We start from the raw sequence: 15675 nt of genomic DNA, 5'->3' as shown, positions 1-15675 counted from the left end.
CGCCGAGCCACTTACTGAGAGCCATAGAAACACTCAAGTTCGAGTTGAAAGAGGATAATGACGGCATAAGAAAAGACATAAACTCGTCACGTCAAGAGATGAGAAGTAAACTTGATAGTATAAGTAAAGAAATGCAAGGACTAACGGAGAGAGTGGACGAAGAGGAGACTCGCGTGGGGGAAGTCGAGGAAGTATCAACGGAGCTAACTCGCACACTTCTTCAGTGTATTAAACGCCAAAGGATCATTCAAAATAAACTAACCGACCTCGAATCAAAATCCAGGAGAAACAACATTAGATTGGTCAGAGTGTTGGAAGGAGCGGAAGAGAAGTCCGTACTCCAATTCATTATCGATCTCTTCAGACGGGAGCTACCATTACCCTCACACCTGGATCTAAAAATCCAGCGGGCTCACCGAACCCCCATACGCAAGCCAGGACCCAACGCTCCCTCTAGACCAATCATCATCAACTTTCAAGAATTCACCGCCAAAGAGCAGGTATTGAGAGAAGCTTGGAAAAAAGGACAGATTCAGATAAAAGGCAGAAACATTTATTTTGATCATGATTACGCACCTGAGGTTCTCCAGAAGCGCAAAGAATACCAAGCGATCAAGAAAGCTCTGAAGAACAGCAGCATACGGTTCCAAACAATAATAATAATAATAATTGATACTTTATGATCCCACAATGGGGAAATTCTTCTCTGAATTTTGACCCATCTCCTGGGGGAGCGGTAAGCTGCAGCCTAACCGCGCTCGGAAGGCAGTAGCGTTAAAGGTCTTGCCTAAGGACCCTCACTGGGTGATGTTCATTGCTTGCCATTGCTATGGTAATTGACCCAGTACCATCGCTTATCCACCTCCGTGAATTGAACCCTGGATTCCTGCATGGTAGCCTCCCACCTTACCAACCAAGCCACCCAGCCGCTAAGTATTCGGATCCACTGGAAGGACGGCGTTCAGGTATACAGCGGCGCTCACGCAGCCAGCCTCGAGCTGCACAGATGGGGTTTCGATGTGCAAGTGCCGGTCTCGATAACAGAAGACGAGGGGGGGGGGGGGGGGAGTCCCGTCTGCAGGAGATACTAGGATGGCAACTAGCAGCTCCCCCACCACCGGAGAGCAGACCCCCCACCAGGCAAAGAGTAAAGGAAAAGCTAAGAGAGTTTGCCAGAAACGAAGATTAGTGATATAATTGGAAGACGTTAATAACCACGCCTCCTCAAACTCACTGGATTAACGGGCGGCACCAGAAGCACAGGTGAGGATTTCAACGCTGGACAATAAGGATGGAAGGGTCTCTTTGTTGCCCCAAATCCTCCATAGGGCCCTCTCCCTCTGGACACGTCCCCCACTTCGTGGAAATCTCAGGTACCCTTTATGTACTTGTAATGTTTATGCTTTTCTTATTCACCGGCTTATGTTGTGCTTTTTCACAGTTTTTTTTTAGTTTTTCAGCGGGGTCCACTGTTATTATGTTTGACGGAAATGAGTGAGGAAGGAAATTATAAAATACTCTCAATAAATGTGAATGGCCTTGGTAATCCCATTAAAAGAAGCAAAGTGTTAACAAAACTTAAGAAAGATGAAGCACAAGTGATATTTATGCAAGAAACTCATCTGCCAAAGAAGAACATGGGAAATTTGTTAAATTAGGGTATACAAATTGTTTTTTCAGCTCTTATAAAAATAGTAGAAGGAGGGGTGTACTAACATTAATATCGAATAATGTAAATTTTGAAATGATTGAGGAAAATAGAGGCAAATAGTAGCCTTATCACATTAACGTGTTAACGTGTACGCCCCTCCAGAAGGGGGTCCAAATTTCTTTAAATCACTTTTCGATAAAATTCTTATTATAAGTGAAGGAATCTTGATTTGTGGAGGGGATTGGAATACAATCTTAAACACTTCTGAAGACACAACAAGCCTTAAAAAATATAAGAATATAAAATCAAAAAATTTCGTCTCTCTTGTCAATGAGGCAGGTCTATGCGATGTGTGGAGAGTATTACACCCCTCAGAGAGAGATTAGACACACTACTCTGGAGGTCTACTCAAGAATAGATGTCTTTCTGATCGATAACCGGGACAGACACAGGGTCATAAACTGTAATATAGGGACAGCAGACATATCTGACCGTAACTCTGTATATATAACAGTACATTTAGATAACCGACAAAGAAGAACTATTTGGAAAATGAACACTAGCATCCTCAATAATGAATCTCAAGTGCAAAAAATTAAAATAGAAATTGCAGACTGCATTACCCTCAATAAAGATGATCAGATAATAATACGGGACACTGTCAAAGCAGTGATGCGAGGGAACCTGATATCAAAGATGTCGTAACTTATAAAAAAGAGAATGACTACAGACTTAGCTTGAACCACAGTTAAGAAGGCTAGAGAAACAGCAACACTCAGAAGTAACGATCTGACGAAAAGTATAAAAGGCAAGGCAAGGCAAGTTTATTTGTATAGCACAATTCGTACACAAAGTAATTCAAGGTGCTTCACAAAACAGAAAAATGCATTAAAATCACAATACATCATAGAAATAATCAACATAAAATTTACTTTAAAAGAAAAGGAAAAGATTTAAAAAGAAAGGAAGGAAAGAAAAGTGCAGATAGGACCTTTCAGTCATATACACGGCTAAACAGAAATGTTTTAAGTCTAGATTTGAACATGAACACAGAAGAGGCCTGTCTTACGCCTTCAGGGAGGCTGTTCCAGATTTTAGCTGCAGAATATTGAAACGCTGATTCCCCTTGTTTAGTTCTGACTCTGGGAATCAACAGGAGGCCGGTCCCTGAGGTCCTCAGAGTACGAGATGGTTCATATGGCACTAACATGTCAGAGATGTACTTTGGTGCTCGGCCATGGAGAGACTTGTACACAAGCAGAGCTGCTTTGAAGTCTATTCTTTGAGGTACAGGGAGCCAGTGCAGAGACCTGAGCACAGGACTAATGTGATCATACTTCCTGGTTCTGGTCAGGACTCGAGCAGCAGCATTCTGGATGTACTGAAGCTGTTTTACAGCTCGTTTGGAGAGGCCGGTGAGCAGGCCGTTACAGTAGTCTAACCTACTGGAGACAAATGCATGGATAAGTATCTCCAGGTCTCGCTTTGAGATTATGTTTTTGATTTTGGCAATGTTTTTCAGGTGGTAAAATGCCGCTGATGTTACTGACTTGATATGGCTGTTAAAGTTCAGGTCAGAGTCCATGATTACCCCTAGATTTCTGACTTGATTTGAGGGTTTAAGAGACAGAGAATGAAGGTAGCTGCTGACAATTTCTCTTTGTTTCTGTGGGCCAAAAACAATAACTTCGGTCTTGTCTGAGTTTAGCTGGAGAAAGTTGTTCTGCATCCACGCGCTGATCTGTTGGAGGCAGTGGTTGAGAGAATCCACCGGCCCATATTCACCTGTTGTCAGTGACACATAGATCTGAGTATCATCTGCATAGTTGTGATAAGATATGTTATTACTGCGTATTAACTGCCCTAATGGCAGCATGGAGAGGTTGAACAGAAGGGGTCCCAGGACCGATCCCTGGGGCACACCACAATTCAAGCCCATGTAGTCTGAGACACAACTCCCAATTTTAACAAAATATTTCCTGTCTTCTAGATAAGACTTGAGCCAACTTAGGGCAGATCCAGAGATGCCAACCCAGTCTTGGAGTCTGTGCAAAAGGATCCCATGATCAACAGTATCAAAGGCAGCGCTCAGGTCTAGCAGGATTAAGACAGAGACTTTTCCATCATCAGTGTTCAGGCGGATGTCATTGGTTACCTTGATAAGAGCAGTTTCTGTGCTATGATGGGGTCTAAAACCTGACTGGAAAAAAAATCAAATGAATTGTTTAATAAGAGAAAGTCAGTGAGCTGTTGGTAGACAACTTTTTCAAGGACTTTTCTAAAAATGGCAGATTAGAGATAGGTCTGTAATTATTCAGTACAGTGGGATCAAGACTGCTCTTTTTCAGGAGAGGTTTAATGACTGCAGTTTTTAAGGCCTCTGGAAATATTCCAGATTGAAGAGACATGTTAACTATTTGAGTAATTGATGGCAACACACTGTTCAAGACAGACTTTAGAAATCTAGTGGGTAACACATCAAGGCAGCATGTAGACGAGCTCAGACGGGTGATGGTCTCTTGGACAGTTTGGTCAGTGACAGGTATAAAGTGAGTCAGCTTAGAGTGATTAGGTGGCGGTTCGATAGTTATGTGTTGTGGAGTTGATGGCTTTTTTAATGCCCTGAACCTTGTCATTGAAAAATACAGCAAACTCATTACATTTAGGTGTACAAACCAATTCTATTGGTAGCTGGGTTGGAGGGTTAGTTAATCTGTTAACTGTTGTGAACAGGATACGAGAGTTGCTGCTGCAACTTCCAATTATTTCAGAGAAGTACCTTTCCCTTGTTCTCCATAAGATCTGGTTGTAAGCGTACAACTCCGCCTTATATATTCCATAATGAACCTGGAGTTTTGACTTGCGCCACTTTCGCTCGGCTCTGCGGCACTGTTGTTTCTGTGCCCTGACTAGATCATCGTTCCTCCAGGGAGCTTTCTGTCTATGTTTTCTCAATTGAACTTTCATAGGGGCAATGGCATCCAGAACATTCAAGATGCTAGAAGTAACAGAATTCAGCATTTCATCAACATTGGCACCAGAGACGTTTTCAGGGTTTATCATTTCTACAAACTGTGCCCTAGTGCTCTCATTTATTTGTCTCCTTTGGACAACTGCAGGGCCAGGCGGTGGTTTGGGAGCAACAGACAGGTCAAAGAATACACAGAAATGATCAGAGAGGGCGACATCAACCACACTGACATTGTAAATAGTAACCCCCCTTTGTTATGAGCAGGTCCAGAGTGCGCCCTCTGCTGTGGGTGGGGCAACTCACATGCTGAATTAGACCAAAGGTTTCAAGGACAGCATTGAGCTCTTTTGCATTTCTGTCATTGACATTATCAACATGAACATTAAAATCACCTGTAATGACTAGACCATCAAAGTCTGTGCACACAACTGAGAGCATTTCAGTGAAATCATCAATAAAACTTTTGCTGTGCTGAGGAGGTTTGTACATAACCCTGCAGAGTAAGGGAGGAGTTTGTTTTAGCTCAATCTTAAAGGACACATACTCAAATGATGAAAACACACCAAATGATAGTCTGCGGGTTGCAATATTATCTCTAAACAGTGCAGAAACGCCTCCACCCTTTTTATTTTCTCGTATTTCCGATTCATGTTTGTAGTTGGGGGGAGTTGATTCGACTAGAACTATGTTTCCTGTGTTTTTGTCAAGCCATGTTTCAGTTAAAAACATAAAATCAAGATTAAAAGAAGAGATAAGATTATTGATTAAAAATGATTTGTTGCATGAAGATCTGACATTGAGTGCAGCAAGTTTGAGATTAGTTTCCTTGGGACTGGTCAAAACCTTCTTGCAAGGGATGTGAACTAGATTTCTTTGATTGGACAGTCTAACTGCCCTTTTTTGCATTCTACGTGGTGCAACTACAGGTATAGCACCAGAAGGAAGCTGTTCATCACAGGGCCCCAGTTTGACATAACCTTTCCTAGGACACTGGGGGCCCGTTTCATCCTAGCTCCGGGGAATAGCACCTCTAGAGGCGCGCAGGAGAGGTTGAGTTGAGGGTAGTTTGGGTGATGGACCGGGAGTGGTGGGAGCTGGACGGGTTAAAAGAGGTTAAAGAACAGCTGTCCAGTATATCAGAACAAGAGTTCCAGAAAAAATTAAGATTCACAAAACACATTTTTTATGAATCAGGCCCCAAAGCAACAAAAATTTTGGTGAGTGGTATAAAGTCTTTAAAGAAGATCTAGCTCCTCTTCTACTAGATTCATTTAACTGGACACTTAAAAATGCCAGGACTCCGCCATCGTAGAAAGAAAGCAGTTATCTCTGCACTACTAAAAGAAGAGAAAAATAATCAACCAATCTCTGTTTAAAAAGTTGATTATAAATTACTCACATCAATAATAAGACGACTGGAATCTTTTCTCCCTGATCTGATAGATGAGGACCAGACAGGTTTGATAAAAGGACGACAGACACAGGACAACGTAGGACGCACGTTGAATGTCAAACGAGGCCAATAAAGTCAATGTTCCTGCAGTCTTAATAAGTTTAGATGCTGAGAAGGCCTTTGATAGAGTCGGCTGGTGCTTCCTAGTCGCGGTTCTGAGGAGAATGGGCTTTAGCCCCCCCTTCATTAAATGTATTCAAGCATTATATCATAAGCAGACAGCCAGAATTAAAATAAATGGAAACTTGACAGAAAAGTTTGAGCTGTTCACTGGAACACGACAAGGATGCTGTCTGAGCCCTGCTCTCTTTGCTCTGTTCATTGAGCCTCTAGCTCAGTATATCTGACAGTGTGACGAGTTTAAAGGGGTGACGATAGGAAAGGAAGAACAAAAAATAGGGCTCTTTGCAGATGATATTACTATTTATCTGCAGAGCCCAGAACTAGCATTCCCAAAACTCCTGACGATTCTGAAGGACTTTGGAAGGAAATCCGGATACAAATTAAATATTTCTAAAACTCAATTACTCTGCATAAATTATAAACCAGCAGATTCAATTAGACAAAGATATAAATTGAAATGGGATGCAGTAAATATGAAATATTTAGGAGTTTTTCTGACGGCAAAACTTGATGAACTTTATGATATTAATTATAATAGGATGACTAATTCAATACAAAAAGACTTAACAAAATGGACCAGTCTGTCCATGGACCTTAGCTCCAAAATAGAGGTTATAAAAATGAATGTGCCACCCAGATTGTTATATCTTTTCTCATCATTACCAATGCAGATCTCAGAGGATCACTTTATAAAATGGGACAAACAAGTCATTAGATTTATTTGGGAAGGGAAAAAACCAAGAGTGAAATTGAAAACACTCCAACTAGAAAAAGAAAGAGGAGGATTAGGCCTCCCTAGCTTTAGAGAATACTATTTAGCAGCCCAGTTAAGATACATAGTATGTCGGTGTACAACAGAATATCACTTCAAATGGAAACAAATGGAGTTGACCTACAGTAAATGTCCACCACAAGCAAGACTGGGGGAGAAAATACAAATAGAAATCATAGAACAAAACCCTATAATTGAAACGACACTAAAGATCTGGTGGGGCATGGTCAATAAATACGACATAGGTAGAGATTACAAACTACTTATCTGGCCCTCACAAGCTCAAAAATTCAGAATGGGACAGACGGACAATATCTTTAAGAAATGGAGTGACAGAGGAATGACGGCAGTGTGCATGTTAACAGATAGAAAACTGTTCAAGTCCTTTGGAAGGCTCAAAGAGGAGGATCAGCTTGATACGGCTGACCTATTCAGGAATTTCCATTTAAGGCACTTTTACAACACGGAGATTAAAAAATATCTTCGTCAAGACGGAAGCAAGTTAATAGAAATGCTGACGGGGTCTTATAAGAAGCTACACTCAAAGGTTGTTTCCAAACTGTACAGATGCTTGTTAAACTGTAATGGATATAACTCTCTGTATATAAAACAAAAGTGGGAATCAGAATTCCAATTTTCACTGTCAGAAGATGAATGGCATTCAATCTGTGGACTACAGCACAGCTCCACATGTTCTAGAAAATGAGAGAATTTGGATGGAAAACTTGACAAGGATTTTTATTAGTCCTCACATAAAGAGTAAACAGCTGGGAACTCCACAACAATGCTGGAGGCTGTGTGGGGACTTTAACGTTAACCATTCACACATCTTCTGGTCATGTGGAAATATTTCTCCTTTCTGTGAAAATATGGTCAAAACCTTTCAGATATCCTAGGATGTGAGATATGGACCCACAGATACTGTACTTTGGCCTAACGACGGACGTCATTCGACCAGAAGACAAGAACCTGTTCAAGGTGATGATACTAGAAACTGGCTGAGAAGTGAAATGCCGACACTGCAGCAATGGAGAGACATTATGGAGGACATTTTCTCCATGGAGAAGATGACGCATTACTTAAGGCTAGATGCACAAAAACTGAAAGATCGATGGAAGAAATGGACAATATTCTGCTCCATCTGACCGGACTTGAAACAATGTCTTAGTTGGTCCCCGCTACTCATGTCTGTCTTTGTTCTTTTTTTGTTTGTTTATCTTTGCTTTTGTTCTTACAGGAACAGCTGTAATCAGACGACACTATTGGGAACAAAGCAGCAAAGTCTGTGGGTGACCTGCTGGACGCTCACGTTGTGGGTGTGGTCAACTTTGTCGGACTTGGAGAAATCAGCCACAATATGAAACCAAAGTCAGACATTTCCACCAAGAAAATCTAGCAAAGCAGAGAAAACTGGAACTTTTCTCCTGATTTGGTTGGAATCAGACTGGAGCTGCTGTCAGTCAGAGTCAGCAGTCAAGATGTTTTCTTCTCCAACATCTCTGATGTCTCTCAGAGACTCTCAGAAGACTCAACTGAAAAGATCTCATCACACACATGATGCTCCAAGTGAGTCTGATCAGAGAGATCCAGAACTGAACCAGACCTCAAGTCCTTCATCTGAAAACTACAGATCATCTGAACTAGAATCCAGAATCCTTTAACTCTGACAAACACTTACTGTTCCAGTCCTGGACGGACGTCCTTGAAGTCTGGATTATGACCCTTTGAATAATCACTCCTGAAGGAAACACTGCTGGATCCAGATCCAGGTCTAAATCCAGGTCCAAGTCCAGGTCCAGGTTGGTTCCTGTGAAGAATGCAGGTTGCTGGTGTGAGTCCTGAGCTCTGACATGGAGAAGATCATGGACAGTTGGAGATGTTCATCTCACCTCTGAGCTTTGCTCTGGTTGTCATGGTTACCGTATTTGCCTTTTTTAGAGGGAGGGGCTCCCTCCTGTGGCTCCTCCCACTGATCCATGCTGCTGGATTCACTTGATCCACATCAGCTCACACACACCTTCACCTGCAGAGGAAACCCTCCTCATCATCAGAGGAAGCTGCCATCAGCTGCTGCCCTTCTGCTCTCCCTCCAGCAGGTATTGACATGGAGCTGCAGCAGCAACATTTCCATTCAGTCACTTTGACACAGAAACGACAAACTTCCTGTTTCTACACTTCAGGAAACATGAAGCATCAAGAAAAACAGACAGAAATCAAAGAATGAGGAGAAAAGAAAGAAAGACATGAATTCTTCCTCTCAAAGCTCCAACAGAGACTTTGATTCCACTGTTGAACCTCTGAACTGGAAAGCATTACAGGTTACTTGTTCTAAAGTAATCCATTACCTTACAGGATTACTCTCTGGAAACTGTAACTTGAGTCCTGAGTTACTTTTAGTTTCTTTAGAACAGCTGCAGAAGAAAAACTTTTCCACAGAGTTGTTCTCATTTCTATGAAGGATGATTTGGTTTCATGAAGATTTCTAATCATAAAGTTTATTTCTGGTAAAGTGGAAACAATGGAAACACAATCGGAGGATCAGAATTCAGCTGAAGTGAGTTTAGTCCAGAAAAAGAAAACTTAGGCTGTGTTCAGACTGGACACATTTGGTTTAAAGTGAACCAGAGTTTGTTTCCTGATAATCTGGATCAAATGTTCAGTCTGAATCCACCCAAGTGGATCCTGTTCTGGACCAGGAACCGCTCTCTGACCCGTCTGTGGAGGTGGTCTCAAACAGAGAACTACAGGCCTGTGAGCCTCAGGAACAAACGCTTTCATTAAAGCAGGTTCTACCACGGAGAACTAGGACCGCCTTAAGAAGAAAACTACACATTTACTAGAATAAAGTTAGACATTTAGGAGACAAATTGGTCATTCGACACAAAGAAAGTTGGAGAATTATGAGAAAAAAGTCAGAATTGTAGGACTTTATTCTGATAAATGTATTTCTTTGTTATTTTGATGGTGGCTCCAATTCTCTGTCCTAAAGTTCAAATGACTGAACTAGAAAAACTAGACACACAACTCTGTCCAAAAACACACAAAACACACCATGAGGAAGACAACAACTAAAGTTTAGAGTCTATGAAGACTAACAGCAAAATCATTGAAGATGATCTGAAAAATAGAATTGATAGTTGAAGAAAAGCAGAAAAATCTTTGTTTTCATCCACTAAGGCCTCATGGTCTCTCTGCTCCAAACATTTCTATTCTAGCTTGTTGGTCTGATGGAATCCCAGAGTTCCTGAACATGGAAGGAGGAAATAGGACTCTGTTACCTGGAACTGTAATCTATTACTTTAGGAAGGAGTTCTCCCACAGACTGGATGGAGGAGAACAGGAAGGTTTGGAGTCAGAAATGAAAAAAGCCAACAAGCATCAGCTGATTGTTGTTGAGGTGATGAAGAAGAGTCCTCCATGTTGTTGATCCAACAATGATGAAGCTTTGGAAACAGCAGAGGGAGGAGAGTTTGCAGAGAAAGAAGAAGATCTTCTCCAAACATTCAGAAACAAACAGTCAAGTTAGTGAAGACAAAGTTCCAGAAACAAACTCACTTCAGTTTCTGCAAAGAGATGAAGAGGAAGAAGAGTCTCCCTCACCGTGTCAACGCAGCTGCAGCACTGATCACTGACTCACAACCAGGAAGAGTCCACCTGGATGGAGGCGGGGCAGCACAGGTGGGCGGGGCAGCAGCTGGAGCAGCCTCAACCAGAAACCTGCTAGTCACTGGTGTGGTGTTCACATTTGTGTGACATGTTTGGTGTGAAACTACCCCATCTAGTGGAAAAAAAGAGATATATACTCAAACAGGTGTAAAACACCGGGAGACGGTTCTAGAGGGATGTAATGAGGCGTGTTCGGAAATAAAGCCGATACTTGGTTGCAGTCCGTTGTCCGGTTCTTTTTCTTTGAAGCATTACGGACATTACATTGGCGACGAGGAGTGAACTCTAAATACTTTTTTTTTTCTCTCAAGAGAGCAAGAACTGCAGCATTAAAAAAAAAAGCAGAAGAAAGACAAAAAAGGTGCATCGACGATGGCAGGAAACATGGCGACTCTCCTTCCTTTTGACACAGAAACGGATCCAGGCACTGTTGGACCTCGTTGGACCAAGTGGGTGCAAAGGTTTGAAAACTATACTACTGCTATGAACATAACAGGAGATGCCAGGCTGAAAGCATTATTGTTGCATGTGGCAGGAGAAAGAGTCCATGATATTTACGACACAGTCGCAGCAGAAGATGATAAATATGCAGACACAAAACAAAAGTTGACAACTTATTTTTCCCCAAAGAAAAATATTCAATATCAAGTGTTCATGTTCCGAAAAGCCACACAAGAACCAGGAGAAAATCTGGACAGTTATCATACAAGACTGAGAATACTGGCAAAAAATTGTGAATTTACGGACTTAACAGCAGAGATTAAAACACAAATTATACAAAGCTGCACATCATCGAGGTTGCGCAGGAAAGCCCTAAGGGAGCCTGAATTAAGCTTAAATGACCTCCTTGATTATGGAAGAGCACTCGAACTGTCTGAAATGCAAGCTACAGGCATGGAAACAAAAACAGAAGCAGTAGTCAACAAGGTGTCTTCTAAAACATCAGCCACGCATGCTAGTAAAAGCAAGTGGTCAGCAAAACAACAGTCCAACAACCGCTGCAGGAATTGTGGAGGTAATTATCCTCACACAGGAGAGTGTCCCGCCAAGAGCAAACAATGCAGAGCCTGTGGCAAATTAAACCATTTTGCAAGACAGTGCCGCTCTAAGCAGACATATACCACCTCAAAAGCACCACGAGGCAGAAATGGTCAAAACTCCAGGAACATTCACTTCACACAAGCGGCTGCAACAAGTAAAGACCCGGATAATTCTTCCAGCAGTGATGATGCATACGTTTTTGCAGTTGATGCTGAGAAACTTTCAGACTTGCCACAAACTCAGATCAAACTGAATGGATTTACTATATCCGTTCTGATAGATTCAGGAGCCTCAGCAAACTGTCTCAGTCAAACATGTTTTGAGCAACTGAAACCACGCCCACAACTTTGCCCCACTGAAACAAAAATCTATCCTTTCCGTTCCACTGTTTCCTTACCTGTCAGTGGTGTATTTAAGTGCTGTGTGGCAAAGCGAAGCAAAAAGATTATGTGCACGTTCTTTGTGATTAAAGGTGAAGGATGTAATATTCTCAGTTACAAGACATCCACAGCGCTTGGACTAATCAGTGTGGTCACTGCAGTTTCAACTTCAGGACCAGGTGGTTCGGTTGCAGATGCACTTGTGGCTAGTCACCCAGAACTGTTCAAAGGCATCGGGAAACTGAAAAACTTTCAGGTGAAGCTTCACATAAATCCTGACATCAGACCCACAATACAACCACATCGACGTGTACCCTTTCATATTCGAAAGAAAGTGGACGAAGAGCTTTACAAACTTGAGGCAGATGACATCATTGAGGATGTTACTGGACCAACACCATGGGTCTCACCTATTGTCACACCACCAAAGCCCAAGGACCCCAATAAAGTTAGGATCTGTGTCGACATGCGTCAAGCAAACGTGGCTATTGAGAGAGAACGCCACATCACCCCTACCATGGATGACATAGTTCATGAGTTAAATGGAGCTACAGTTTTTTCGAAACTAGATCTGAGAGCTGGATATCATCAGTTGGAGCTACACCCTGACAGTCGATACATCACCACATTCACCACCCACCGAGGACTCAAGCGCTACAAACGACTCAGTTTTGGAATATCATCTGCTGCTGAGGTATTTCAAAACGCCATCTGTCAGACTCTCCAAGGTCTGTCTGGTGTGAAGAATTTCAGTGATGACATCATAGTTTTTGGTGCCTCACAGGCTGAACATGATGACAACCTTAGAGCTCTGTTCCATAGGCTAAAGGAAAGTGGCCTCACTCTTAACAAAGAAAAATGTGAATTTAACAAATCCAAACTGGAGTTCTTTGGTTTCATTTTCTCTGCTGATGGTGTGTCCACAGACCCAAAAAAAGTCGCTGCTGTTCACCAGGCCTCTGACCCCAAGACTCCCAGTGACATCAAAAGTCTCCTTGGCATGGCCAATTACTGTTCCAGGTTCATCAAGGACTTCTCGTCCATCACTGAGCCACTACGCAAACTCACAAGAAAAGATGCAACTTGGGCGTGGGGCCCGGACCAGCAGATTGCACTGCAAAAACTGAAAGACGGTCTTACTAGTGACACGGTTTTGTCCTACTTCTATCCAGGCAGAGAGACAGAATTACTGGTGGATGCTAGCCCGGTTGGCCTGGGTGCCATCCTCTGCCAGCGAGATGAAACAGCAGAAAGACATGTCATAGCCTATGCAAGTAGAGCTCTCAGTGACGTTGAGACCAGATATTCTCAGACAGAGAAAGAAGCACTGGCTATTGTTTGGAGCTGTGAGCATTTTCACCTTTACCTCTATGGTCATCCATTCACACTTGTCACTGATCATAAAGCTTTGGAAGCCATATGGAACAATCCCAAGTCAAAACCACCTGCCAGAATTGAAAGATGGGGCCTGAGGCTTCAGCCCTATAACTTCAGGGTGGAGTACAGAAAGGGAGCTGAAAATCCGGCTGACTACATGTCTCGACACCCCATGCTTTCTCCATCATGTGAGAGCACACGTGCTACTAAGGTGGCTGAGGAGTACGTGAATTTTGCCGCAACTCATTCAACACCTAAAGCTATGACACTCACAGAGATAAAGGCCGAAACACTGAAGGATCCGGTGCTTCAAGAGGTTTCCACGTTCATCAGAGACAACAATTGGCATCAAAGCCACAAGTCCCTGCATGCAGATATGCTGGACCGCTTCAAACGAGTGAGTGAAGAACTGACAACATCGCCCTCATCGGACATCATTCTACGTGGTACCAGATTAGTGATTCCGGCTGCTCTACAAGATAGAGTGATTCAGCTCGCTCATGAGGGACATCAAGGAGTAGTTAAGACCAAAGCACTGCTCAGATCCAAAGTCTGGTTTCCAAATATAGATCAGAAGGCAGAGACTGCCGTACGTGATTGCATTGCATGTCAAGCTGCTACACCAGTTACCAATAATGAACCGTTAAGAATGTCGCCTCTTCCTGAAACTCCGTGGCACCGCGTGAGTGCAGATTTTTGTGGACCATTTCCCACTGGGGAATATTTACTTGTTATTATAGATGAGTATACACGTTACCCAGTCGTTGAAATTGTGAGGTCAACCTCAGCTAACACAGTCATTCCTGTCATGGACAAAGTGTTCTCGTTGTTCGGGATTCCTGCAGTTGTGAAAACTGATAACGGCCCACCATTTAATGGTGATCAGTTCTCCCAGTTTGCAACCTATCTCGGGTTTCATCATCATCGTACAACGCCACTTTGGCCCCAAGCCAATGCTGCAGCTGAAAGATTCATGCGCACGCTAGGAAAAGCCATAAGAGTGGCAAACTCACAAGGAATTCCCTGGAAACAACAGCTAAACATCTTTCTACGAGAATATAGAGCTACACCTCACAGCACAACTCAGAGCTCTCCTGCCGAGCTCTTGTTTCAACGCCAGATGCGCACGAAGATACCTTCACTTCCTTCTTCCACAGGAAATAATTCGGACTGTAGAGTGAGAGCAAGAGATAGTGCGGCTAAAGCTAAGATGAAATCTTATGCAGATGTGCGGCGTCATGCTACACCACATGCTCTTGCTCCTGGTGACGTTGTGCTGCACAAGCAAACCAAGCATTGCAAGCTTACTACACCATATAATACCAGACCATACAAAGTGAAGGACATCAAAGGATCCATGATCACAGCCACCAGAAATGGACACTCTGTGACAAGGAACTCTTCGTTCTTCAAACGGATTACCCCACGGCTTCTGGAGATGCCACTTCATCCTGATGATGATGCCCCAGAGCCCGGTGAGAACCCTTCCATCACCTCATCACCACGCTACCCTAAAAGGAGCAACAGACATCCTCCTACTTACTTACAGGACTATACTTAGCACACAAATACATTTGTGTGGTGTAGTAACATCGAATGAAGACGAACAGAAATCAGAATGTTGTTCATTCCTGACTTAATTCAGTTTCTTTTTATTTTAATCACTGGCTGCATGGTTATATATTTAGGAACATAATTTCTTTCATTTGTCGGTTCAAAATTGTTTGTTGACTAGAATGCACACATGTTTAAGGTCACACATGTTAAAAAAAAAAAAAAAAAAAAGAGCAATGTGGTGTTCACATTTGTGTGACATGTTTGGTGTGAAACTACCCCATCTAGTGGAAAAAAGAGATATATACTCAAACAGGTGTAAAACACCGGGAGACGGTTCTAGAGGGATGTAATGAGGCGTGTTCGGAAATAAAGCCGATACTTGGTTGCAGTCCGTTGTCCGGTTCTTTTTCTTTGAAGCATTACGGACATTACAACTGGGAGGAGGGGCGGAGCTTCAAGCTGTCAGATTGACAGATAGTTGATGTCAGTGAAGGTCATGTGACCTTCTGCTTTCTGTTCTCCCCCTTCCAGACGTGCATGACCCCCCCCTCATCTGTCATCTACTGACACTGAAGCAGAAACTCCTGATGGAGCTGAAGGGAGGGGCCTGACTATTTCCTGGAAACAGCTCCTTCTGATCATCAGTCAGAACAGCCGTTGGAGGCAGAGATTTGATCCCAAAGA

General features: G+C 42.7%; 1 long non-coding RNA gene across 1 annotated transcript; it reads right to left on the bottom strand.

Moving 5' to 3' along the window:
• Positions 1–9882: 9882 nt before the first annotated feature.
• LOC144983671 (uncharacterized) lies at positions 9883–15413 on the bottom strand. The gene is made up of 2 exons (XR_013647436.1): positions 10526–15413; positions 9883–10413 (listed from the first exon to the last, which is right to left on the bottom strand). It is a non-coding gene; the product is annotated as an uncharacterized LOC144983671 (long non-coding RNA).
• Positions 15414–15675: the final 262 nt, after the last annotated feature.

This window comes from Oryzias latipes, chromosome 2 (assembly GCF_053564925.1).
Source record: "Oryzias latipes strain Hd-rR chromosome 2, Olatipes_Hd-rR_3.1".
In the NCBI taxonomy this organism is placed as follows: Eukaryota; Metazoa; Chordata; class Actinopteri; order Beloniformes; family Adrianichthyidae; genus Oryzias; species Oryzias latipes.
This window is presented reverse-complemented; position numbering and strand designations above follow the sequence as displayed.